The 26,941-nt window shown below is 39.0% G+C and overlaps 1 protein-coding gene across 9 annotated transcripts in view; it reads left to right on the top strand.

Moving 5' to 3' along the window:
* The first annotated feature begins 1,563 nt into the window (after positions 1 to 1,563).
* SHANK2 (SH3 and multiple ankyrin repeat domains 2) overlaps positions 1,564 to 26,941 on the top strand; it is a 381,276-nt gene continuing 355,898 nt past the window's right edge. For 5 of the 9 annotated variants that reach the window (XM_026664726.2, XM_087951160.1, XM_087951164.1 and 2 more), the window contains exon 1: positions 1,571 to 1,985. The gene's annotated coding sequence lies outside the window, so the exon portion shown is untranslated. Of the gene's footprint in view, positions 1,986 to 7,765; positions 7,886 to 26,941 lie in introns of those variants that run through there. The other 4 variants (XM_087951162.1, XM_087951161.1, XM_087951158.1 and 1 more) reach the window with 2 other exon arrangements.

Here is a 26,941-nt window from a genome sequence, read left to right as displayed (position 1 = left end):
GTTTGGGGCAGTTCTACCCCATCCAAGACCACTTCTCTCTGAGCCAATGAACCCCAAACCCAGAGCCACTTGGTCTTGCAAGGGTTTAGTTTCAAACCGTTGCTCCCCATCCAGCCCCTAACAGCCTCCAGGCACTGCGAGAGGGAGGACACAGCAATGCTTAACTCACCACAGGCTGAGATATACAGCCGAGTATCATCAGCATACTGGTGATACCTCAGTCCATTGTGATGGATGATCTCACCCAGAGGCTTCATATAAATGTTGAACAGGAGTGGAGAGAGTATTGAGCCCTGCTGAACCCCGTAAAGCAGTGGATAAGGGCTGGATCTCTCCCCTATCAACACTGACTGAGAGCGGCCACAGAGGAAGGAAGTGAACCAGGACAGCACAAGGCCTCCCACTCCCATCCCCTGAAGCCACCCCAGGAGAATCCCATGGTCAATGGTATCAAAAGCCGCAGAGAGGTCAAGTAGAGCAAGGATGGATGCACTACCGCCATCCCGCTCCCACCAGAGATCATCCAAAAGTGCAACCAATGCTGTTTCTGTCCCAAATCCAGGCTTGAATCCTGACTGGTAAGAATCGAGATAATTCGTTTCATCCAGAAACCTCTGGAGCAGGTGCGCGACCACCTTCCCAACAACCTTCCCCAAAAAGGGAAGATTGGAGGCAGGTAGGAAATTATCCAACCGGGTGGAGTCCAGCGATGGTTTCTTAAGAAGAGGGCAGACAACAGCTTCTTTAAAGTGCTGGGGCACCGTCCCCTCCATATGTTAAATGAATCATTGCAGTTGTTAAATTAGTAAAAGTTAAGTGAATCTAGTTTCCCCATTGACTTTGCTTGTCAGAAGGTTGCAAGAACCTTGGGTCATAAATGTGAGTCAGTTGTTAAGCATCCAAATGTAAATTTGAGGATGCCACAACAGTCATAAGCATGAAAGAGGTCATGCCATTCTTTTCAGTGCATTGTTAACTTTGAATGGTCACTAAGTGAACTGTTGAGGACTACCGGTAGCATTGGAGTTGGGATATGTAGGAATAAAAACCGAATAGTAATGAATCTATAAGACACCTGTATCCTTCTTCTACTTGCATGCATTATTTGGAGATAATATAATGGTTATTTCCCAGTGTAGATAAGCCAAGGTCTGAACTCAAGTAGTCTCTTGTAAGGAAACAAATGAGGCCAGCTGCTCTTTGTCAAGTTCCTCTAATTGGGGAAAGAAATGGAAAACTAGAAAGCCAGCCTCGCCTCTTTAACTATGCCCTCCCCCCAAAAACAAACAAACAAACAAACAAACAAACAAACTGCAGTGGTTATGAACTGCTTATGCATGCACGTATGAACGCAGGCCGGCTTTTTTTCCCCCTTTCAGCTCAGAAAATGTAGCCCCTCGCGGCCATACAGCTGGGCTAGGTTGCCGCGTCCCTCTCGGAGAGCGCCTTGCTTCCCTTCACCTGGGCCGAGTCTCTGGAAGTGAACCGTGAAGAGAGCAATTCTTTCCCCTTCCCTCCCTCCCCTTCGCCAGGCTACTAGGCAGCCAGCAGCAGCCAGGCACCGGTCGCCAGTTGTCACATTACATTCATTTGCAGCGTGTGCACGGGAGCGCAGCGCCCAGACAGGAGGAGAGGAGGAGCGCGCGCGGGGGCGCGCTCGTTCGTTCTCTCTCTCCGTTTTCTCTCAGGAGCCGTCCTCCCTCCACCCCCTCCCTTTTCGGCTTTTCCCAACTCCGCAAGTTGGGAGGCGCGCAAACCGCTTGCACCTGCTCCTTTCCTCCACTTTCTCCACCCAACTTTCCTATAGGGTCGGCTTCTCCGAACATGAAGGGTTACAAACGCAGCGGCGAAGCTAGCAGCCGAGTCGGGGTTTCTGGGATGAGGCGTGGATAAGCGTCTGAGGCGAAGCGGAGGCTGTCTCCCTCTCCCCCCCCTCCCCCGGTGAAAAGGGCGCCAAACCCTTCCGCCAACCTGTCTCCCAACAGGTAAGCGCCAGCTCTTATTGGTCTCGGTCTCCCCGAGGGCTGGGTTCGCTCGGTTTACGGGCGCGGGAAACAGACTGTTACTTGTTTCCTCGACGGTGAGCTTTAAAGTTGGGGGGCGGGGGGGCGGGGAAGACTAGACTTTGTTTTGACGTGGAGCTTGCGAGCGCGGACCGCGTTTGCTTGCCCGTTGGGCCGGCGGTGTGCGGAGGACGGCGTCGAGGGGTTTCCGCCCTCCCAAAATGGCCAGCGGTTCTGGGACAAGCTGGAAGGGCGAGCCAGCCCTGAGCCTCGGGAACTGCATGTGGGAACGGGCTGTACCATTCTATCGCATTCTACCCGGTCGCCGCCCCTTCGGACTGCGCGGATGAAAAACGAAAGAAAACCACTTCGGGACTTAAAAGCGGCGGTGGTTCCGGGCACAGTTAATCGGCGGTGTCATTCCAATTCGTCCGATTCGGTTCCGAGTTATGCCTGCCTAGGATTGGAGCGCAGAGCGAATTGGCTTGGATGCAAGTGAAGCCTGGTCGATTTCCATCAGCAGATGGATGGAATGTTCGACGGAATGTTTATTATTATTTCAGCCTCAAAGAGTTTTAATGTATAAGTACATTATTGTAGGACTCTGCTGATAAGAATAATGAAAAGGCAATATGAAATATGTAATTTTCCCACCTGAACAAATATCCTGCCTTCGATATCAGAAATAAACTCTACCTTTCTTTGTAAAGAGGGTCCAACTGGGTTTAAGGTAATGAACAAAGAAAATTTCAGACAGATAAGATGATATACATTTTATAAATATATGAATACATCTTTCCTGAATATTAACAAAGACTGAAATATGAAATTTGAGTGAGAAAAAACTTCCCTCTGGTGTTCCTATTGACCTTCTAAACCAGTTTTTAATCATTTCCTTGTATTTGGAAACAAGTAATTTACTGTAGTTTTAAATAAGATAACAGTGCAATAGGCCATATTTTAAAAGTACATAGCACACAGTACATAGCACTTATATATTCATAGTAAAAAAATTCAAGAGTTAAGTGGCATTTCTGAAAGAGGAGTTCTACTCCTATTTTAAAAGCTATGTGATTTTTCAGTGTAAAACATTTAACTAATAAAGAACTGGGTATATTCCTCTCTTAGGTTGTGAGGAAGTGATACCTGTTTCTGCTTGATTATCTGTTCAAGGGACATATTTTCTCTCAAGAATACTCCCAATATGATTTCCACCAGTTTCTTACCTGTGCATTGTTAACATTTGGGGACAAGTAGAAATTCCAGTAGAACAAATGTAATGTAGTTCAGGAGTATGTCTATGAAGATTCTCAGTCATCCAGGTAGAGTTGTCTGGAAGTTGAGTCATGGCAGCTGAACTTTTTTTTCTTTTTGGCTTGAAACATTTTGTTGCTTATCCAAGTTAGCTTCTTCAGTCTCCATGAGCTTCAAGAGTAAACCCTAGAATCTTTGGTGCTCTCTGAGCTTTGTTTGCTTGCAGATGTTTTATTACCAAAATAGGTAGCATCAGTGTGAGTGTGGAGTTTGTTCCCTACTAATATATAGCAGCTTGCCCTGCTACTATTGGATGGGGTGTAGTTTTCTCTATGGTAATTCTTTTATTAGGATATTGTTTTCTGTTTGTTGGTATTAATCCCTGCTTATCTGAGTGTTGGCTGCTGGAGAGGGTGTGTTCTGGTTATTTGTGTTATTTATTATCTCACCCTCTTTTTTACATTATAAGTAAGTCAAGGCAAAACATACATAATACACCTTCCTGTTTTTCCCACAATCCTGTGAAGTGGGTTGGGCTAAGAGAAAATGACTGGCCCAAAGGCAGCTGGCTTTAATGCCTAAGACGAGACTAGAACTCACAGTCTCCTGGTTTTTATGCCAGCACTTCGACCTCTACACCAAACTAGTTTTTTCTTCTTAACTTTTTTATCATCTCTTTCTCAATGTTGTGTCAATGTGGTTTATTCGTATCTAGGCTAATGGTTGATATTAATTTTAATTTTGAATGTAGAAATTCAACAGTTTTTGGAACAGAGCAGATGTTGTTGGAGGACAGTGCGCCTCTTTGTGATATATCAATCATTCAGGCACCTTGTCAAGAAACAAGGCTATGCTAAGCTATCTTGCTATGTCAACACTAGATTGTAGAAAAGAGATAACTTTTTCAGAGATATTTAAGTATGAAGAAAAAAGACCCAAACATTTTCTCTAGATGATCCTTGCCTTGGATCAAGCACAGTGTTCATCATAGCGGAATGTTGGAATTGCTTGTTCAAACTGTGGCAGTTTTACAATATGGAAATATAGTTTGGGAGTTGATACGTCTTTTTGTATTTGTGCATCTTCATTCAGGTATACATAGTACAAAGAGACAAGAATAATTTTGCATAGTCCTTCAAATTCTATCATCTGAGTGCCTGGCCAGAGGCAATTCTCTGAAGAGTAAAATTTCTTAATATTTTCAGGTCACAGTGCTCCATTAATTGCATATATTAATGCTGTTATTATTCTCATTAACTAGTAGCTAAATCCATATTTCAGACAACAGAGATTTTAGGTGTGAGGATGTTTTAATGACTACTAAGTGGGAACATCATGTACATCTTGCATAGTATCTACTCCATAGATAGCTCACTTGCTCTTTCACATTTGTGTCAGGCACATCAAGGTGCTTCCGAGTTGAAAGGATTAGCTGGTGGCATCACCATTGCCTGGGGACATGTTGGTTGAAGGCTCCTTTCATGTCCCCATTAATGTGCCCACCAAAGTGGTACCTTTACTCAGGTTTGCGTGTTTTTGAACTGCTAGGTGGGCAGGAGCTGGAGCAAATGATGGGAGCTCACTCTATCACACAGCAGCCCACGGATCTTGAACACTCAGCCTTGCTGATTGTCACCCAACATTCTAGCCACATAAGCTACTGCAGTTCCTCATAGACAGCTCGTCCATGATTAAAACAAAATTGGAAATGACTTTTTTCATAATATTGATTATTGGTAACATCTTTAATTATACAAAAAATAATATGTACTCGATTGAAGATCATGTTAATGTTGGTGATTCATAGTTCTGTTCTCAGTATCATGCATTCATGGGTATGTATTGAAAATTGGGCTAATACTGAACTGAAATGTCTACCAAGATTCAATAAAAGAATTGTGAATCCTAATTAATTAGTAACTCTTTGACTTGATAACCTCATTCACATGAGCTGCTACATAGAATACTTTGCCATTTCCTTTTTCCAGGAACTATTTATTTATTGGCCTGCTCCTAAGATTTTTTTTTTGGATGACTTTCAATCCAAAAACTAAACAGGTGAATCCTTAATTTTCCTTTTTTGAGACCAGCCAAGATTAGTTAGGTGTTGGTGCTATCATCTGAGCTTTGGGGTTAACCACTACATGAACACTGAGTTTTGCTAATATGTTAAAACAAGCTGTGTAACAATGGGATAAATCTTGATGCAGAAACTCTTAAACAGTTTAAAGCATCCTAGAACTTTTTTTTGCCATATAGCCCATACAAATTTGAATTGTGCCTATTTCCTTTGACCAGTTTAGATGTGAAACTAGAGGAAAAGCTGGATTGCCTGATTTCCTGGATAGAGAAGAGATACAGTTTCTCTTCTTGTGCAACATATTGTCTTTTCTCCACCAAAACATGTTTATTTAGGGAGGAAAATTGATACACAAGTGTATATTATGTTTAGCTTGGAATAGATTTGTACTACATTATTGAATCTGTAAATTATCAGTCTTATGTAGTAGCTCTAACGAAGACACAAATGCTTATCTGTCTACAAGTGAGAATGACGAAAAATTCTTACAACTTAGTTATTTGGAGAACTTAATCCATCTCATATTTTCCAATGTTATATTTTATTTTCATACATTTCATCAAAGATTGTATAATTGTAATAAAAATCAAACTGAAACAGCATATTCCATTTGTCAGCAGCAAGAACAAAGTTAAGCTTTTCAAATGACAGGGCCACAGTTCATAAAGAGATATTGAAATTCAGTGTGGGAAAAACTTTCAAAATTACCAAGAAAAAAAAAAGAATCAAAACAAAGGCATCTCTCCTAGAAAGGGAATGCTATGAAATACAGAACACTTTGTAATCTTAAGATATTTCAACTGTATGTTTGTGGGTTTTTTTTTTTCATACAATGTCTCTAGAGTCACCTTTGGCAAGATAGACAGCATACAAGCTTGATAATCAATGTGAAAAAGCCCCATTTAATTAAATCTCAGCAGACACTAAGATTTCCCTATGACTTGTGGTCTGCTTTTGATGCAGGGAGCTCATAGTAAAATTATCGGGGGATGGACATCCTTTCTTTTTGGGTCTATTTTCTTTGTCATTATAAAGGGATGAAGTATTCATTTCAAGTGTCCTTGTGGTAGTTTCCAACCCATAAGAATATAATTCTAAAGGATGTAAAATTCTATCAGGGAACTTTCCAGAACAAAATATGTGGGGGGAAAAAAACATCTATCTAAAATGAAATCATTGTAGCATGTGTAAACATCCTGAAAATTAACTCACATTCTGCCCAGGTTTTGGAAAACAGGGATTGTGTTAATGTTTTTAAATTTGAATCCCCCCCACCAATGGAGGAATTCAAACTGGGATTTTTGAGATGTCACATCCATGATCTTGCAACCACTTTTCAACCTCTGTGTTGTCTTTTGTAAAGATAAGTCAGATCTTTAAAAAGTACCTATCAGTAGTACCCAATGTTGACTGTACTGATTTGATGGAGCTAGATAAAAAGTAAGATTATGCACATTTCTTGATGCCCAATCTCCCACCTGCTAATAAGCAAAGCCTTTGCAGTAGTGCAAAATATGAGTGTCATAGAGTTTGAGATGATAAAATGGACTGCACAGCCTGGGCTGTGTTTGAGGAAGTTATGCATTTAATTAGCCCATCCATTACTAAATTTCATATAGAAATAGAACATAAAAAGATGAGAATAGTACATTTTTTCCGAAGTACTAATTTTCTAGTGTTTTGCATGACATGAAGGACCAATCAAAATGTATAACCATAACTGCAGTTTGAAGTGGATTCCCATAAGCTATGCTGTACATCTGTATTTAAATTAGGAGATCTTATTTATGTATTATGGAATGTATCTGTCATCTTGTTTAAAGTGGAAAACTTTGCTATGCATGAAAGGTTAGCTTGCTGGTTTTGCCTCCATTCTGGTTACTTGAAGTGGTGTCCATAGGCAAGTTTTCCTTGCCTGCCTGAGCCAGTTGCAAAGGATCTGAACTAGTTGAAGCAGGACCTGTGATTGAGCCTATGATATATTACTCCCATTAAATTAATTTGTTTGAGGGAGAAGAGGACATATTAAAGAAAACTCATCTTCCTTTCCTTTTGACCAGTTCTAAATTTATTTTTTCCTCTCTATTTTTCTATGTTTCATTCTAATGCCAAAGATAACATCGTACCAAGATTTCCTCAATGTGCACCTTCCAGATATACATGACTGCAGATCTCATAATTCTCAATTACTATGACTATAATTGACCCAGTATGGCCAGGGAATAGTAGTGAAACACAGCTGGATGGTGCCATGTTATTCTGCATTGTTTTTTTTTCCAGTCAGTGTATTGAGAAGAATTTTGCAACTACCCTTCCTCACCATTCTCATTCCAGTCCTGTTTTTCTGTTTGCTTCAGTGTTTGAGTGATTGGCAGGGAAGGAGGAGGCTGGGTTACCAGATAACCTGGCTCAAGTTCATTTATTCCACATTCACAGCGGAGATCTGTCCCTGGAACATTTGTTCTTTATAAATACTTTTCATTTTATTTATGCCAGCTCTGCTTAAAACGGGTATATTGAAGACTTTTCTCTTTGAAACATGCCACAGGTAAGTTTTTACATAACAGTTGAACTGTGTGGAATAATGAGGAGGAAGATAAAGGGGCAGTGAGACCTTCCTTCCCATCAGCAAGTGTCTTTCAAGGGAGGATCAAATGAATTACACAAGCAGAACCAATGTAATCTGTTGGTCTGCAGTTCCGCTAAAAGATTTCAATTTTGTTTTAAGGGGTATGAATGTCAGATAAAATAATATATGTGTCTGCAGCCATTTTTCAGATCAAAAGTCCTTTTGAAAGTTTTGAACAAATGCCTAATTCTTTTCAAGAAAATTCTTCAACAAAACAACCATGGGCTTGTTTCCAGAATAAAAGACAGCTAGATTTCTACCAAGCATTTTAGTGGAAGAAAAAAGAACTTTTTCTCATTTTGATATTGCTGGCTTCCTATACATACTCAGCAGGTGGAATTAAGCTAAGGGGTTTTGGCTTCTTTTTCCAAAATAAATGCATATGTATTTGATACATGTTAATTTAAAATTCCAACTTAATTGGCTTAAGCTCTCTTTCAGTTGTGCATAAAATACAATGAAGGCATTAGCTGATTTTGTTTAGGGTAAATTTCTAATCAATTAAAATGGCAGGTTTTTTAAAAAATTAGAAATGAATATAACTGCAGTTAATCATGTAGAAAAATTGAGACTCAATTAACACATTTGCCTTTTATCTGCAGAGTTTATCTTCATTAAAGCCAAGAGGGTGTACTGATTACTGACTACTCTCAAATTACTTCAGTATCTGATCAGATTACTGGTTTCACCATGTTATAAATTTTAGCAATCATCTAAGTTTAAAAATGTTTTCTCATGGCAATAATGTAAGGAGGTGGGGAAAATGTTGCATCTAATTCATGGGTTCGGGTTCTAGGTTTCCCAATAATTCAGAACAGCTGCAAAAAACATAGTGATGGGGATGATCAAAGAACTGGAAACTAAGTACTAAGAGAAGAAGTGGGAATTTGAGATATTGTATTCTGAGAAAAAAGAGCCAGTATGGTGTTGTGATTAAGGCAACAGGCTAGAAACTGGAAGATTGTGAGTTCTAGTCCAGCCTTAGGCACAAAGCCAGCTGGGTGTCCTTCAGCCAGTCACTCTCACAGCCCTTGGAAGGAGGAAGAAATGGGAAACCAGCAGTCAAATAATTCAAGTCTTTAAATACATTCTGAAAACATTGATAATGGTATTTGAAGGAATACTATTTGGAAATTGGCCCAGCTTATTCCGTATTGTCCCAAAGTGTAAGACTTATGTGATAAGCTACAAGAAACAGACTATGATTCAATGTTAGGAAATATTTTCTGACAAGAGCTAATTGACAGTTAAACCAATCACCCAGAGAAGTGGTGGGTTCTCTTTCACTGAATGATTTCAAGCAATGCCTAGATCACGCATGTCAAACTCGCTGCGTCATGTTACTGTCACGTGACATTTTGCAATGTTTTTCCCATTTGCAGAGCTGGGGTGGCCGTTGCCTGCATGTGGTGCATCTGGCCCACGGGTTGCTGGTTTGACACCCTGGCCTAGATGAACATTCATTCTGGATGCTTTAATTTGGATTCCTTTATTGAGCAACACCGCTTTTTTTAGCTGCTGTGTGTCCTCTTCTGCATTATGTTTCTATAAGCAAACAAACCAAAGGAAGAATAGGCATATTCTTACAGTACAGGTACTCCTTGACTTACAACAGTTCATTTACTGACCGTTCAAAGTGGCACCAAAAAAAGTGACTTCTGAATGTTTTTCACACAAACTTTGTGGCATCCTCACGGACACATGATCAAAATTCAGATGCTTGACAACTGAATCATATTTTTGATGGTTGCAATGTTTCAGGATCATGTGATCTTCTTTTGCGACCTTCTGACAAGCAAAGTCAATGGGGAGGCCGTATTCACTTAACAACCGTGTTACTAACTTAACAACTGCAGTGATTCACTTAACAAGCACGGCAACAAAGGTCGTAAAATGGGGCAAAATTCACTTAACAAATGTCTCACTTAGGAACAGAAATTTTGGGCTCAATTGTTGAAAGTTGAGGACTATCTGTATTACATTTGAACTGGCATATTAAAGGGCAATAAATATATATTAGGCTACAGTGAATCAAATAATAGTGCACTTAAATAATTTTACTTGCGTTTTAAGATAATTTTATTGAAAGTTAAAAAAAAAACCTAAAAATTAGTATAAACTAAAATAAGGAAAAAGAAATAAAAGAGAAAAAGTGCAGAAAACAAAACAAAACAAAAGGTATAATAAAATAGAAAAGAAAGAAAAAGGAGATAAAGAAGCAGCTTCTCTGATCTTCTTTATGGCAGTTATAAGTAGAATTGCAGATTTACTTATCTGTAAGGTAACACCACAGCTCTTTTCTTTCTATCCTATTTAGCCACCCAAATCATAGAGCACATGTTCATTTTTTTCTTTCTTATCCAAAAAGTTCATTAGGGGTTTTGCAGTTATAAAGATAATGTCTTTAATCAAACATTGTGGTCATCTCCTCAAGTTCCATTATCTTTGGTCATTTCCGCAAGTTTTATTATTTCCACTGCATTTGTTCAACCATGCCTCCATTGTAGGTATTGCCAAATCTTTCTATCACTTGTACAAATAATCTTGCTGTACTTACCATGTTTAAAAACAAAATTCAGTGACTCTTTTCAATTTATCCATCAGGTCCCAGTTCTACTTTCAGTTATATATTAATCTTTGAAATTTAAATGCAAAATATTCTTGCCTTTTTGCATATCCATCAAACATAGTAAAACGTCTCTTTTTGTTCACATTTCCAACATAAATTGAAGTATCTTTGTATATTCTAGATAATTTTCTGGTATTTTATATCAACAGTACATCATTTTATAAAAGTTCTCTTTAAGATCATTTTATTCTCAATGTTTATTAGGATTATTGCATTCAGAAATTTGATAGTTTTCTAATAGATATTATTTCTACGTGAAAGATCATAAAATAGAAAGTAGTTATGAAGACATTTGAAGCATATGCTGTTTATCAAAAAGTGTTAGAAATCATATCTTTTAACAGTCAATTGCTATATTCTTTAATTTTTTGCTTATGGATGTACGTCCCACTTCTCTATATCGTTAATATAGAGAAGTGGGAGGTACGTCCTTAAGCAAAAAATAATTAAAGATTGAAGTGGTTTATATAGTATATATAGTGTAATGAAAACATGTAAATATAATGTAATTTATCCAAAGAACTACATAAGAAATTTCATGTTCCTTGTTCACAAAAAGATTAAAATTTCTTACTCCTCAAAACAGCATAAACCCAATAAGAACTTTTGATTAAAAAAATGTTAAAATGCATTTATAATATGGCATGGCCATCTCTCTCTCTCTTTTTTTTTTAAATAAAAAAATGTTTCTACAACATATCAAAATTCTTGGGCACAGCTGTGTTTTTTTGGATCCCAGTTGTTATTGACTTCTGCTATGTTTAATTTTTTACCAGGTCTAAGAAAGTTATATGGTAACTCATTAAAAAAGTCATAGTCTGATTCAGTAATAGTTCTGGTTTTGTGAATGCTGTTGAGAGGTAATGGCTTATATAATTTTTACAATTCTTTGTTCTAACTAAATAACAGAGTTATTCTTGCCAAATAACAGAGACCCCTTCAGAACTTCATATGGAGTGGGTTGCCACTGAAAAGTATTGAATGCATATAATGTTTAAACTAGTATATTGGAATAGCTATAGCTCGATGGCCAGAAAATTATATCAGCACAAGAGAAGATGAAAGTAGGAATGAGTGTGTTAAAACATGCATAAATATAAAAAGATACTATAGATTATTATATATGTCGATTAAAGTTGCCATTTAAATTATATTCTTCAATAGGGCATTCTTAGACTGATTTAAACTTGTCTCAGTGGTAACAAAAGATTTTTACTTCTGTTACTTCAAATACACAAAGCAGAATTTAGTTTGTTGTCTGCCCCAAAATACTTCTGACAAATTTAATTCAAGATAATATTCATGATTCAGAAGCTCCTAGGAGATTTTGCAGGTAGACTTAACGGCCTCATTTTGAAAACCATATGAGGAAAACATTAGGAAGTCAGCTTTTGACTTCTTAGGCCAGGGCTGGCGGCCCAGATGGGTCACGCACTGGCCACACCCCTGCCCAGTTTAGCAAAGTGGAAAAAAGTCCCAATACATCATGTGATGCTGCCATGATGCTGCAAAAACCCTGTTTTAGGCCAAATTGACTTACTGGAGTGAAACTATATTTTGCTTGTATACAAACATCTTCCTTGGGGCTTCTCCCATCCCAGCAGGTTTTTAAAAAAGCATTCTAGTGGTTGCATAAGTAGAAAATCCAACAAAAGGAAGGCTTGCTTTAATCTGTTTCTCTCTTTCTTATTCAAAATGCTCCCCTCCCCCTCGAATCTCTTGTGTTGTCACTTCTGGAAGGCTGAAATACACACAGCTCTGTCAGTCTTCTTGCAGGTGTAACCCCACACTGGAACACAGGTTGAAAAATAACAGAGTCTTGTTTCAGAAATCAGTTGCTAAAGATGACCCCTTCAGAAATGCTGGAGAGCCCTCTAGCATTTAAAATTTTTATCTTGGAAAACGAAGTCTGCCCCATTTCTTTGCATTTATGGTTTGCAGATTTCACTGCTTTTCAGTTTATTTTGCTATGCATTCTATGATAAAAGAAAAATTGAAACATTTTCACCAACTCTTTATGGCATAACCTGAGAACATCTGGCTACTGGGAAAAAGCATCATACTGTGAAACCCAGCAGTAACAAATGAGCAAGATGAGTTAAATGAAGCATTTTAACAATAGCAGAAATTGGGTCAGATAATGAGTCTTTTCTCCTATCAGACTCCCAGAGGTAGGAAAGTGGTTTAGCTATTGAATTACAGTAGCCTCAATTCAACTACTGTATTGTCTGCAATGATGTAAAATAATTATGGTATCAATGACCAGTTAAAATCTTTTAATCTTTAATGCAGAAACAAAAGGGGGTTAGCTAATATTGAATTATTAATATCTATTCCAAAAGACATTTGCTTGGTGCTGCCTTCTTTCTGGTACTTGTATGATAAATATAATTTCTAGGTTAAGTGCCATGTGCATTGGCACACCTGAACATTCCGAAGTTTCACACTGGTTTATTATCTGACACAGACTTTTAGTATCTGTGGCCATAATAAAAATGAACACAGAAGTTCTCTGTATGGTCCAATTTCAGTTGGAATCCTTCTGGACCATTGAGCACAATTTTAATTAAAATGTGAATATGAAGGAAACAATATATATTAGTGCTTAATACAGCAGGGGCATTTTCTGGGATGATAAAGTAGTTAGAAAAATAAATCGCTTGGCTATTTTGAAAATGGAATATTTCTCTAGCTATGAACATTTTCACTTCAAGATGGGTTCATGATTAATTAGTGTGGATTCGGGGCCTTTGCTGAGTTCTCCTCCTTGAAATGGCTTCTGTGTTAAGATTAATAATGAAGATTGCTCTAATTTTGCTGTGGTATAGTTCAGGGTAGGTAGAAGAGAGACTTGAATGCATTGCTAATTCTCTGATGTTACAAAACAGAGTTTCTACCTCAGCCTTAATTTGTACTGCAAAATGAAAACTCTTGGGAGTCATCCAGTGTAGATTTGTTTCTATGTGTGGAAAGGCTTGGAGTAGTACTTAGTTTGGTACTTAAATTCCTAGCCTCATAATCCTTTAATGCATTGTATACATGCATTCTGCAATCAGACACTTTTGTCTAAACCATTGTTCAGTTTCATCCCCATCCTAGCTATGTTCAGCCAAATTTATGCTTTATCAGAATATGGGAATGGGTGGGTTTGTAAATGACATCTTTTGGACTTGGCTCAATTTGTGGTTCTCTAGTAAAACATAAAATAGATACTGTATGCCTTTGGCATAAACGTATGACTGAAGCTCCTTTTTAAATCCTGAATAATGGTAAAATTTAACTAATGATTAAAGGAAGCTGGAAAATTCAGGTTAATATTTGGCTAGGAGTGATAACAAAAAAAATACCCTTGTGGTGACTAGGGCAGTTAGATATTACTGTACTACTTTCTAAAACAAGAACTTTAGAGGTTAACCTGGCAGTTGGCTGTCACATCAGGTTTCGTTGGTGAAAATGACTCAAACTTCTCTAAGCTTTCTAAGAAGCTTTCTAAGAGAGCTTCTTTACTGCCTATTTAAATGTGATCTTTGAGGATATACTGAAGTTCCTAGATGATTAAATTGTGTTGGAAAAAGTTATTCAGCCTTATACTTGTTTGATTCATTGGCTGTGAAAATATTCTGCTGTTGGTTTCACTCAGGAGAACTGGATGAATTAAATCCCAAATCATCCTGATAAAACCTAATGAATTGCATACTTTTATAGACAGGTCATTCTTAGAACTCACAATCTGATTGGACCGTCTGAACCCAAAATAAATTGTAAGGAGAATATGTTACATAGTATTTATTTATTTAGCAATTTTCTTTGGATACCTTAAAGTAGTTGTTTCTATATATCTGGATAAATCCTGTTACCTGAAGCTTTTAAATGAGCTGTTTTGTTTCATACACATCATAAACTACTCAATCCAGTTGAAGTTGTTCAGTAGTTTCCTAATTATTAAGCAGGTTGGCTGTTTTTACTCCAAAAGCTGAAGTGGGCAGGAAGTAAGAAAAAATAATAATTGTCAAGCTGGCTTCCGTATCAATGATTAAGACATGTAGTTGTAGTTGATAGAGACCATATTGACAGGAAAGATCTTAGTATTCTCTCCCTCCATGTCTTGGTCAGATATGAAATGAGTTGGGATACATTCAGAATAAGAGACCTATTCAGAATGGGAGACTATTGTATATTGCTCCATAAAGGTCAAGTTCTTTCTGCAAGAATTAATGTGGCTTTGTTTCTTAGAGATTGTTATTAGAAAACTCAGTTTATACATGAAAAAAAGTACTCAAAGGGTGTGTAAAAGCAGAGAAGAGAGTGTTCTTTAGCACTTATCTGCCTCAAGCATCCATGCTTCTAAAAATATTATTTTACTAATATAATTGGTTAATGTTCACTTGTTAATTAATTTAATTTTCATGAGAAGTTAATGGTTTTCTAAAGGGATGAAAAAACATTTCTTTTTTGAGTGTGGATGTCTTGTTTCTTTTCTTAACTCTGTAATTATTGCTCTGATCTAGTCATCATTTAGAATTCTAGATTCTTGCAGCCCACATATGATAATATTTATACTTGAGATAGTGTCCTTCATTAAATACATGCATACATACCAGTGGTGGGATTCAAATATTTTTGCCATTGGTTCGGTGGGTGTGGCTTGGTGAGCACTCTTTGCATGCATACACACGCTTTGTGTGCATGTGTGCACCAAACGCACACTTTGTGCAGGCGCAGAGGCGTTTGCGCAGGCGCAAAGGTGTTCTAACTCGCCTCCTGCAAGCCTGCACAATCCCGGTCACTTCAGCAGCTGCCGCGCGGCACTCTTGTATGCCACGCAATGCAGCTGCACTTCAAATTCAACAGATAAAAGTGATTATGGGAGCCCAGGCGGTTGCGTGGGCCCAACAGCAGAGTGGCGGAGAGAACCGGCTCATCGCTGCTACCGGCTCTTCAGAACTGGGACGAACCGGTCGAATACCACCACTGATACATACCTATCATGCTATTCCCTTTTGGAATGTGCAGAAGGCAGAAAAGAAACAGGAAATAGTAGGTCAAAGAAATTAAAAGCCTGAAAAAGGTGTATGTATATGTGGAAACATACTTAAAACTAGTTTACATCCTGTCTTTTCAAATCATCCTTACTTCCCCAACATTCATATACAGCTTCATATATTGTCTTTTTTAAACTTCTCATCTGTTTTGAAGACCCCATCAATTTTATCAACCATAACTTGGAAGAATATTTTGATTCCCACAATGAATAGTTGCAAAAATTAATGGAGTTAGCAAAAATGGCCAAATTGACTGATTAATGAAAAGAACAGAACTAATTTTGTTTCTACTTGGAAACTGCTTTTGGACTTTATGCTTCTTGTAGGAAAAAAAGGAAACTTTTGGATTTGGCTATTAGATAGGTTTGATGTTATAGATATGGCTGGTATATATATTATTATATAAAAGTAAAAAGTTGAGCTTTTATGTTATGGTCTTATTCTACTGTGTCAAAAGGAGTTGGAAATCATCACTTTCCCCCCCTTTTTCCTCTGCCCTGGATTTTTTTCTCTTCCCCCTTTCCCTCCTTATTTTTCTGTTATCTTTATTTTTCTTTATATGTTTTATATTTTGATAAACCAATAAAATTGTTGTGGCATATCAACCACAAATTGCTTAGTTTTTTTCTTGCTCTGGATCCCAGCTGCTGTCACTGAATAAGGAGGTCAGTATGTAATAAAGCTTCTCTTATACACAACTTAATCATGGATGATGATACTTATGCGACCTGCATCACTGAACTATTGGGCAAGAAAGGGAGGGCTCACCTCTTTGAAATGTGTCCTCCTGGGTTTCGAATAAGGCACCAAGAGCAATTTAAAAGGAGAGTGACGATGTGGCTGTTGTCTTTTGTGAGTTTTGGGTGGCCACTAGGGGCTCTGTCTTAGACATTGCTGGATATGAGACCCTTTTTGTGTGGTTGGACCATAGAGATCAGTGGGGACTGCTGCTCCCTAAGCTTCCTCCTTGCAGTGTAGCAGTATCCCTGCCTATTCTCCTAAACACTCTGCCTGGGCTAGCAATGGATTTCCCTAGACTTCATGGGTTTTGAAAACTTCAATCTGTCTTTTCTAGGTAGTCAGATTAGAGGGCCATAATTAATACAGGAATTTATGGCCACCATGGCAGCCATGGACCTGGTCTTATTCATGACCCTAATTTCACAGGAGGTCATACATTAAATTGGTGTTTAATCTTGGTAGTGGTGCCATGATTTGGATTTGGGGGACATTAACATCAGTTCCCTTCAATGGACAGCCCCCTATTTCTTAGCCTTAGAGTTCTCTGCTGCCCAGCCCAGATGATAGTTCATGTCTGACTCTGGACAGGGTGACATTGTCCCAGACTGAGATGGTATGCAATTTAGGGGTTGTTCTAGATTCACAGTTTCTTTTCGCAGCCATGGCTTAAGACAGTAATAGTAATAGTCTCTATGTATATAGTTCTACACATAATACACATGTTGGATTCTATGTATGTATGCCTGCTAAAGCTTACACTTGTTGCATTTGTAATTATACATTTTGGTTATCCACATTACACATATTTGGCTAAATAGTTATGTAATACCTAGATCGGGTGTCAGCAACCCATGGCTCCAAAGCTGCATGCGGCTCTTTCGTCCTCCTGCTGTGGCTCCCTGTCAGCTGAACCCACCACTGGCTGGCCCAGCCCCTTGCCCTCCCCTCCCAGTCACTCCTCGCCTGGCCTGAGAAGGTAAGGGCAATGGTGGGGGATGGAGATTTGCTCCATATTCCAGAGCAGGAGTGAAGTGCCCCTATACTTGCCTCCTCTCATGGGCACTTCTTCTGGCCCTTGGTGCTGCATGCACCTCGGTCTCTCAGGGAGATGCGCGACTTGCTCTCTGCCCTGAGACACTGGCCTGGCCCGGCTGCGCCCGATGCTCTGCATCATAATGGGCTCCAGGAGGAGGCGGGGACACCATCTCCCTTATGGTGAAGCATGCTAAATTCAACTGCTATGCAAGGCACTGTGAGAGCGTAAATTTAATTTATCCTTCCCGCAGCTCTTGCAGTGCCTTGCACAGCAGTTAAATTTCATTCATCAGTGCAAATTAAAGAACAAAGCATTTGTATGATGGCATTTTGGGGCTTTGGTATCAAATACTCATGTTTGATTGATCTGTGCAGGTATATTAAAAGCAACAGAACAATATATATTGCAAAGTTATTTAAGAAAAATCTAAATAAAAATATTAGGATTTTAAAAATATGTGCATATCTTAGACAGCTTTCATTTTGCCTGGTTCTTTTGTATAGACTACATTGTCTTAAAATTGCTGTTTGGTTCCAAGTAATTGTTTGCAAAATATTACACCATTGGGACTTGTACATTATCCAAGTCTCACTTTGTCCCTATTTGTCTTTCTTTTGTTGTCCCAATAACACATTGTTGTTTAGGTGGCTTGAAAGGACTTGACTTTTATAGCTTCTACTATAGAAATAATAATATAAAGTTTTTCTTTTCTTTTTCCTTTCCTTACACTTTTTCCTTTCTTCTTTTTTCTTTTCTTCTTTAGATTTGACTTTTATTGCATATAAAATCATAATAGATGTAAATCAGTAAAAAAAAGAAATTAAATGTTTTACTTCACATCATGGAAAAATACAATTTTGCTTCATTTGGCTTAATAAAAAATGAATGCTTGAATTAAAGCTCCTTATGTGAAACTGCACTAATATTAGCCTACTTTGCTAAACAAACAAGTAAATATTATATAATATATATTACATAATATATAATTCATATATTAGTTATATTACTATAATGAAGAAGAACCTACTTAATATCTGACATAGAGCCATAGTTTCCAGATTGCAGAAATAGTACAAGTATAAACTATTGTTCCTGTTTTCCCAATCACAGATAGCATTCAGACACCTGCAAACAAAAAGAGGCTTTGTTTTACAGAAGGCACAGTTCTTTATTGACATTCCTATACTTGATTTTGTAGAACAGGCTTTTCAAGCAAGTTTGCTTATGGATATTAGTCTCTGCTATCGAGTCACCAGTATAGTTGATGTTTAAGTGTTTCTAATATCTTCTGTCTGTTTTGAAGGCAGTCTTGATGTGATGCCTGTGTAGTATCTTACTGATTTTGTCTGTAGTACCTCTTATGTAGGGCAGGACACAGCAATCAAGCAGAACACAGGAAACTCCAAGACCAATAAACACAGACCAAGACTCCCAACCAATCAGGATGAAGAAAAAACCATTCTGGCACAGCAGTAAGCTAGCACCAAATTTAAAACAGAAACGGCTGTGAAAGTCTGACTCACAGATGAACACAATACAGAAGCCTGATGATGGCAGATGAGATTCTGCCGAAACATTGCTGCAACTTTAAATGACGTGGGAAAATACCTTAACAAAGCTGAATACCATACATATAAATACCTGCGAAAACTTAAGAAAACACACACACACACACACACACACACACACACACATATGGATCTTTGGTTATTCGGGTTTTCTCTCGTAAAATTGGAAGTATCTAGGCGACGTTTCGATGAAGTCTCAGTCATCATCTTCAGGCTTGTGTCTTCGGCTTTGTGCTTCTTGGAGTAATGTGAGCTTGCAGCTGCTGCTTCCTTTTAACTGCTAGTGGGGGTGTGACTTGATTGGGTGGGGGCTTGGCTGTGTTCTGATTGGGTGGGGGTGTGTTCTCATTGGTAGGGAGTTTGGCTGTGTTCTGATTGGTTGGGGGGTTGGCTGTGTTCTGATTGGCTGGGGGTGTGTTCTGTTCAGGTGGGGGCTTGGTTGTGCTCAGGTTAGTCTTAGTTGCCGGGGGATTTGAGCTGGTGAGCTGTGATCCTGTTGTTTGGCTTCGCGTTCATGGTGTGCCACATCTTCATGGTGGGCGTCAGTTTGCTTCATGTATGGGTCGGAGGGGTTTAAAGCAGGTAGTGATGCAGCTGCGGTACGGCTTCTGGTCCATGGTCGTGTTTCATCTTCTGTGTGGGTGTGAGTCTGCTTTCTATGTGGAAGTGTGGTGGTAGCATCTTGTGTGGCCCTTGTGGGTGTGGGTCTGGTGTCATTCTTCATGTTAGGTACTTGTTTGTTAATGAGGGCGGGTTTTCAAATGGCTGGTAGGCGGGAGGTATCATCTTGTCTATTCATGCTGTCTGGGCATTTTTCTATCTCTATAGCTTCTCTGATTATTCTGTTGTTGAAGTGTTCAGTTTTGGCGATAGTTCTGGTATTTTTAAAGTCAATCTCATGTCCTGTGGCTTTGAGGTATTGGACCAGGGAAGAGGTCGGTTCTTCTTTTTTGATTGAATTCTTGTGTTCTTCAATGCGTGCACTTATTCTTCTGTTAGTTTGTCCAATGTATGTGGTGGGGCAGGTGGTGCAAGGGATTTTGTATACTCCTTGGTTTTCTAACTCGATTTTGTCTTTAGGGTTTCTTAGGATGGTGGATATTTTTCTGTTTGTGCAGAATGCTGTTTTAATGTTGTGTTTTTGGAGGATCTTGCTGATTTTGTCTGTAGTGCCTTTTATATATGGGAGGAGGGCTTTGCCGTTCTCTTGTTCTCTGTCTTGGATTTTGGTTGGGGTTTCTTTTTGGATTATGTGGGTAATCTTCTTTCTTTGGAATCCATTGGGTGTTAGTATGTTAGTGAGAGTGTGTAGTTAGGTTTTTAGGTGTTGTTCGTCGGCGAAGCATTTTGTTCTGGAGATGAGTGTCTCGGCTACGGAATTGATCTATGCTGGGTGGTGGTGTGAGAGTGCGTGTAGATAGCGGTTTGTAATGTGTTTTCTTCTGGTAGATGGTGTATCCTAGGGAGCCATTGGATTTTTTGTATACTAAGACATCTAGGAAGGGAAGTTGATTGTTAGCTTCTATTTCCATGGTGAATTGTATTTTGGGGTGTAGGCTGTTGAGGTGTGTGAGGAAGTTGTTCAGTTTTTCTTTCCCGTGTGGCCAGATTATGAAGGTGTCATCTACATATCTGAGCCAGAGTTTGGGTTTGTGATCATATTTTTCTAGAGCTTGTGTTTCAAAGTGTTCCATGTAGAGGTTTGCGATGACAGGTGAGAGGGGGGATCCCATGGGTGCTCCTTCTATTTGTTTGTATTTTTGTCCGTTGTAGGTGAAGTATGTATTGGATAGGCAGTGGTTGGTCAGATCTAGGATGTGCTTGGGGGGGTTGTATTTGTTTTGGATGGCTGTCAAGGCTTCTTTTATAGGCACTTGGGTGAAGAGGGATATGACATCGAAGCTCACTAGTAGGTCGCTGGGTTGTAAGTTTTGTTTCTTTATGATCTCGATGAACTGGAATGAGTTTCTTACATGTGAGTTGATGGATTCTGCATAGGGCTGTAGTTGTTTGGCGAGAAATTTGGCTAGGTTTTGTAGAGGTGAGCCTATGGAGCTGACTATTGGTCTAAGTGGGGTTCCTTCTTTGTGTATCTTGGGGAGACCATAAAGCTTAGGGCATCTGGATGATTTCTCTGTGGGTATGATTCTTTGCTGGATTTCTTCGCTGATGGGGGAGGCTTTTATTTTGGATCTGGTGGTTTTTTCTAGGTAGGTGGTGGGGTCTGTGTTTAGGGGTTTGTATGTGGGGTCTTGGAGTAGGTTGGTTAATTTGGTTTGGTAGTCAGATGTGTTCATAACCACTGTCGCGTTGCCCTTGTCTGCTGGTAGGATTATTATGCTAGTGTCTTCTTTTAGGTTAAGTAGTGCAGTTTGTTCTTCTTTGGATAAGTTGCTTTTGGGTGGTTTGCTAGTGCAGAGGATGTTGGTGATTTCGAGTCTGATTCTGTTAGCATCATCAGGGTTGGTTTTGGTCAGGCTGGTTTCAATTCCGCATATAATGGTTTCTGTGGGGATATGTTTGGGAGCGACAGCAAAGTTGAATCCTTTCGAAAGGACATTGGTTTCAGCTTCAGTGAGGATCTTGGCTGAGATGTTGTGCACTGTTTGTTTCATGTGTGGCTGTGAGGGGGGAGGAGTTGCTGGAGGGGGGAGGAGTTTGCTGTCGCTCCCAAACACATCCCCACAGAAACCATTATATGCGGAGTTGAAACCAGCCTGACCAAAACCAACCCTGATGATTTTTTCACTTCTCTCTTTTACCTACTTTGAATTCACCAACTAGGGAGCAATCAGCCTGGAGTTAAAATAAGAACTAATTTCTTGAATTGCTTAATTCAGTTTGTATGGATTTATCATGCTATTCCTTTGCATTCCATCCAAGATTCAGGGATAAGCTAATTTCAGCTACTGCAGCCAGGCATATTTTTTTCAAATAAATACTTTTTATATACCTCATTGACATTTCCATAGCTGTATGTTGAAGGAATAAACATATTCTTGTTTGTGCAAATAACTAAGAATTACTGAAATGCTTTCTTCCTCAGATCGGTTGTTTGATCCTAAGGCAGAAAAGATTGATACAATGAGATACAGTTTATGATATCGGAAATCATGTACTTATCTATTGAGATGTTTGAACCCCAGTGTTAACTCACTGAACATTATTTATAAATTTTCTTCATGGAAAGATATGAAAATAAAGTTTCTGACTGGTATGCCTGTAGCTCCCTCATGCTTTTGCTAACACTATATGATTGGCATTGAGATGGTTTTGAATGGGGAGGAAATTCAAGTACTTCATGAAATGAAAAAATTTGATTCCTCCATTGCACTTTGAAATGAAAAAGTCTAGCAACATGTGCATAATGGGTAGCTGTTGATCAAGTGCCTAAGTCAGTGTTGGCGAACCTTTTCTGCACCGAGTGCTGAAATGGGAGCACACATGCATGCGTGCGTGCATGCTGAAAACCAGAAGAGCAATCACCTGGTGCACATGCACGTGCTGGGAAGATGATCTTCTGGTTTTCAGCATGCGCACTGGCCAGCTGATCTTTGCTCGCGCATGCACACCAGAAATCAGAAGACCAGGTGGTCGGTGAGCATGCAAGTGCAGAAAACCGTAAGATCATCTTCCTGCCATATGCATGTGAACCAGGCAGCTGTTCTTATGATTTCTGGTGCTCCTGTGTGTGTGAAGACCAGCTGACAGGCATGCCGGAACCCGAAAGAGCAACGGGCGATAGTTCGTGTGCCCAGAGAGATGGCTCTGCATGCCATTTCCAGCACGAGTGGCATTGGTTTGCCATCATGGACCTAGGTGGTCACATATATGAGTTCTAAGATGGGGAAAGTAGGCATTTATTTAATTATTAAATTTTATACCTTTCCTCTTAGGATATCAAGGCAGATGATGTTGGAAATCTGCCTTCATTTTATCCTCCTACTACCAAATCTGTGAAGCAGATCTAGCTGTGAAGTATTTATTGGCCAAAATTACCTGGTGGACTCTGTTGTCCAGGGAGGATGATCTTGTTCAGCATACTTCAGGAATAAAAGGAAGGGAGGTCTATAAAGCCAATCCTCCCTCACGACCTTCACTAAAGAGATTTGTGAGCCTGTTTCCTACATTATAACAAATGTAAGGATGATCACATTGTTTTCCTTATTTCAACATACTGTAGGAACTAATTGTTGTAGTTCTGTGGACTAATGAGCTATAGTAAGGAAATATATTTCAAGCCATTTGCATGGATTATTTTGTTCTCGAGCTAATCAGACATTTACCTGATTGCATTAGCATTTCTTAAAGAATCTTAATTACTACATGCTATAATAGTATTTTCATTTGCTGATCATGTTGACTTTCTAGTATTTTATCTTTTTCCCATGTAGTATATACATCCACACTGCCACCTTGGCTTGTTGGAGAGAAAGTGTTTTACCTTTTGTATGATGAACTGGAGATGTTAAACGTCTGTTGCAAGTTTTGTTTGTTCCTGATTGTATTCCATTTTCCTCCTTCCTAGAGATGTGTCAGTGAATAATTTTCATGGTACAAATCCATCTCTCAGTACAGTTATTAGAACTTTTTCTCCCCATAACTTTTGGCCATAAAAACAAGTTTCCTAAATCACTTAACCATAGTTAGAATAAACCAATAAAACCAATTGAACCGAGCTCTGTGTGTTGTTTTGATTTCAAAAGGTGCTTTTAAAAAATTCACTAAAGCAATATGTCAGATAAAGCCTTGATTTGTGCAGGAGGCTTCCAGAAGCAAAATACTGTTTCAGTTCATTCAGTTGAAAAGAGATGCTTATGAAAAAAAACCCGTCCCATTTAGCCTCCTCACATTTGCTTTAGCAGAATTAAGAAGATGGCAATATTATGACAGAAACACCCCTGGAGTAGCACTTGAATTGAAAATTTTATAGAAAGGCTATTTAATTTTGGCAAACTGTTACCTCTGTTCCTTTCTGGCACCTTTGAATGCTTGACAACAATTCAGAGTTACTGAATGGAACACATTCCTTTTTTGTTTATATATCAGCAGGCTGTTGCCATTCAAGTCACATTTTGAATCTTATTGTTTATTTCATAGGTTGAAAACCTTATGAGCAGAGCAAAATTATCTTCTCATTAGTTTATTTTCTGTGGAAATTCAATTCGTGACTTGAGGAAGCAGGGTCGCATACAGATCTAGATGAAAGACACCTGCTATTTCCGCATGAAAGGATATTTTCTTATATGTTTTTAGGCATTTGTTTTGTCAGCTTAAGAAATCATGTTTGGTAACAGGTTTGAGTAAGTGGATGAGTGTATTTATATGTCTGAAGTCGCAAGTACCATCTAATAATTAGAGCTACAAAGATGTAGAAGACAGTTTGTTGGCAGCTTGCTCATTTCTGTTGCCAACAGCTGTAACTCACACAATGTTGGCATATGCCACCTTTACCTGGGGAATTGCAACACCTGCACCACTGTTCTGCCTCCTCTGCCAGCTCTATCCCACCACTTCCTTATCAGACAGGCCCACGAGCTCCCTTTGGTAGATGAACCTCCACCACCCTGTTGTGTTTGTTGCACATGTCCCAAACTGCACCTGGGCCTGAATCCTGGATCAGCAGCAAGAGGAAGAAAATGATGAAGTTCATTTGGGAGATGGCAAGGCTTTGATTTCTTTGACTTGGGTATATCTTTACAGTTCTTCCATCCCTGCTTCTGAGAATACTTTATTTCACTCTAAATCTCTTGATATCAAGAAAAGTAAACTTTACTTATACATCACAGGTCATAAAAATAGTAAATAACAAAGTAGAAAAATATAAAAAACACGTAAAATATATTTAGAACAGGGATGTCCAAACTTTGCAGCTTTAAGACTTATGAACTTCCATTCTCTAGCATCATTTGTATTCAGCAATTGCTTGAATATAAAAAGTCAAACACACCTAGTTTGGGCAAGTAATGTAAGTAAAAGATGGATTAGACAAGCTTATTATACTGGTCTCGTTCATGGAAGTAGAAGGGGAAACAAAATATATGTGGCTGGGTAGGACTGAAAATGTTTTGGAATGCCTTTGAAAGAGTTTTGGATTATAGCTGGGGACAGACTGAGATGGTCAACAGCACTTGAGTATCTTGAGGGCAACTGAAAGTTCTTTTCCCTGGGACCCTCAAGGCGCTCATTGTACTCCTCTAAACCCTCTCCAAGGAATAGAAGTCTCTCTTGAACAATTGTGACTGCATCATGCTGTACATTGTTTTGGCTTTGGTTCCCAAATGCAAATACCCTAAAATCAAAATTAAACAGTCTATTTATCTGGATTCTCCTTAAGTGTTAGTGCCTAGCCTCTTCTAGCGGCATATATCCTAAAGAACAATAACAAATGCTCAAATTTCAAGGACAACTTCTGAAAAAGTGGCAAATAAGCAATGAAAATAAAATTATAAATGGAATATATTGATCTTTTCATTCTTATTCATCTTGCAAGGGGACAGGTAGGACACTATCTTGAAAGCTGTGAAAACAGTGCCTTATGGAAAAACTCTCTACGGAAATTCTCAATTATGGTCATGGTTGTCCCAAAGGTGCTTTTCCATAAGGCAACTGTACTTTGTTTTTCAAAAATCCAGTGGCCTTTTGAAAAAGCACCTATGGGAAAAACTGCTGATGAATAAGGCTTTGTAAGAAATTAAAGAAATAGAGAATGCAGCCCATTTGGTCATTCAGAGAGCAACTGTGGTGTAGTGATTAAGGTACCAGGATAGAAACTGGAAAGATGTAACTTCTAGTCCTATTTTAGGCAGAAAGCTAGCTGGTTGAGCTCAGGTCAGTCACTTATCTCTTAGCCCTAGGAAGGAGGCAATAGAAACCCACTTCTGAAATTCTTGCCAAGAAAGCTGTAAGGACTAATGTCATAACAACACTGAAATAGATTGCTCTAAGAGAGGGTGACTATTCTACTGGGCATCGACTGAGATTTCATGAGAGAACAGGAAATGGTTTTGAGATTTGGTATCTTGTGTACAGGTGAAACTCAAAAAATTAGAATATCGTGAAAAAGTTCATTTATTTCAGTAATGCAACTTAAAAGGTGAAACTAATGTATGAGATAGACTCATTACATGCAAAACAAGATAGTTCAAGCCGTGATTTGGCATAATTGTGATGATTATGGCTTACAGCTCATGAAAACCCCAAATCCACAATCTCAGAAAATTAGAATATTGTGAAAAGGTTCAATATTCTAGGCTCAAAGTGTCCCACTCTAATCTGCTAATTAAGCCATAACATCTGCAAAGGGTTCCTCAGCCTTTAAATGGTCTCTCAGTCTGGTACAGTAGGAATCACAATCATGGGAAAGACTGCTGACCTGACAGATGTGCAGAAAATCATCATTGACACCCTCCATAAGGAGGGAAAGCCTCAAAAGGTAATTGCAAAAGAAGTTGGATGTTCCCAAAGTGCTGTATCAAAGCACATTAATAGAAAGTTATGTGGAAGGGAAAAGTGTGGAAGAAAAAGGTGCACAAGCAGCAGGGATGACCGTAGCCTGGAGAGGATTGTCAGGAAAAGGCCTTTCAAAAGTGTTGGGGACTTTCACAAGGAGTGGACTGAGGCTGGAGTCAGTGCATCAAGAGCCACCACACACAGACGGATCCTGGACATTGGCTTCAAATGTCGTATTCCTCTTGTCAAGCTGCTTCTGAACAACAAACAACGTCAGAAGCATCTTACTGGGCTAAAGAAAAACAGACCTGGTCTGTTGCTCAGTGATTCAAAGTCCTCTTTTCTGATGAGAGCAACTTTTGCATCTCTTTGGAAACCGAGGACCCAGAGTCTGGAGGAAGAATGGAGAGGCACACACTGCAAGATGTGTGAAGTCCAGTGTGAAGTTTCCACAGTCTCTGTTGATTTGGGGAGCCATGTCATCTGCTGGTGTTTGTCCACTGCTTC

The sequence above is a fragment of the Notechis scutatus genome, chromosome 1 (genome assembly GCF_049901735.1).
Source record: "Notechis scutatus isolate UNSWTSFEM ecotype Mainland chromosome 1, rNotScu1.2, whole genome shotgun sequence".
Lineage (NCBI taxonomy): Eukaryota > Metazoa > Chordata > Lepidosauria > Squamata > Elapidae > Notechis > Notechis scutatus.
The sequence above is the reverse complement of the archived record's forward strand: the minus strand, read 5'-3'. Positions and strand labels throughout refer to the sequence as shown.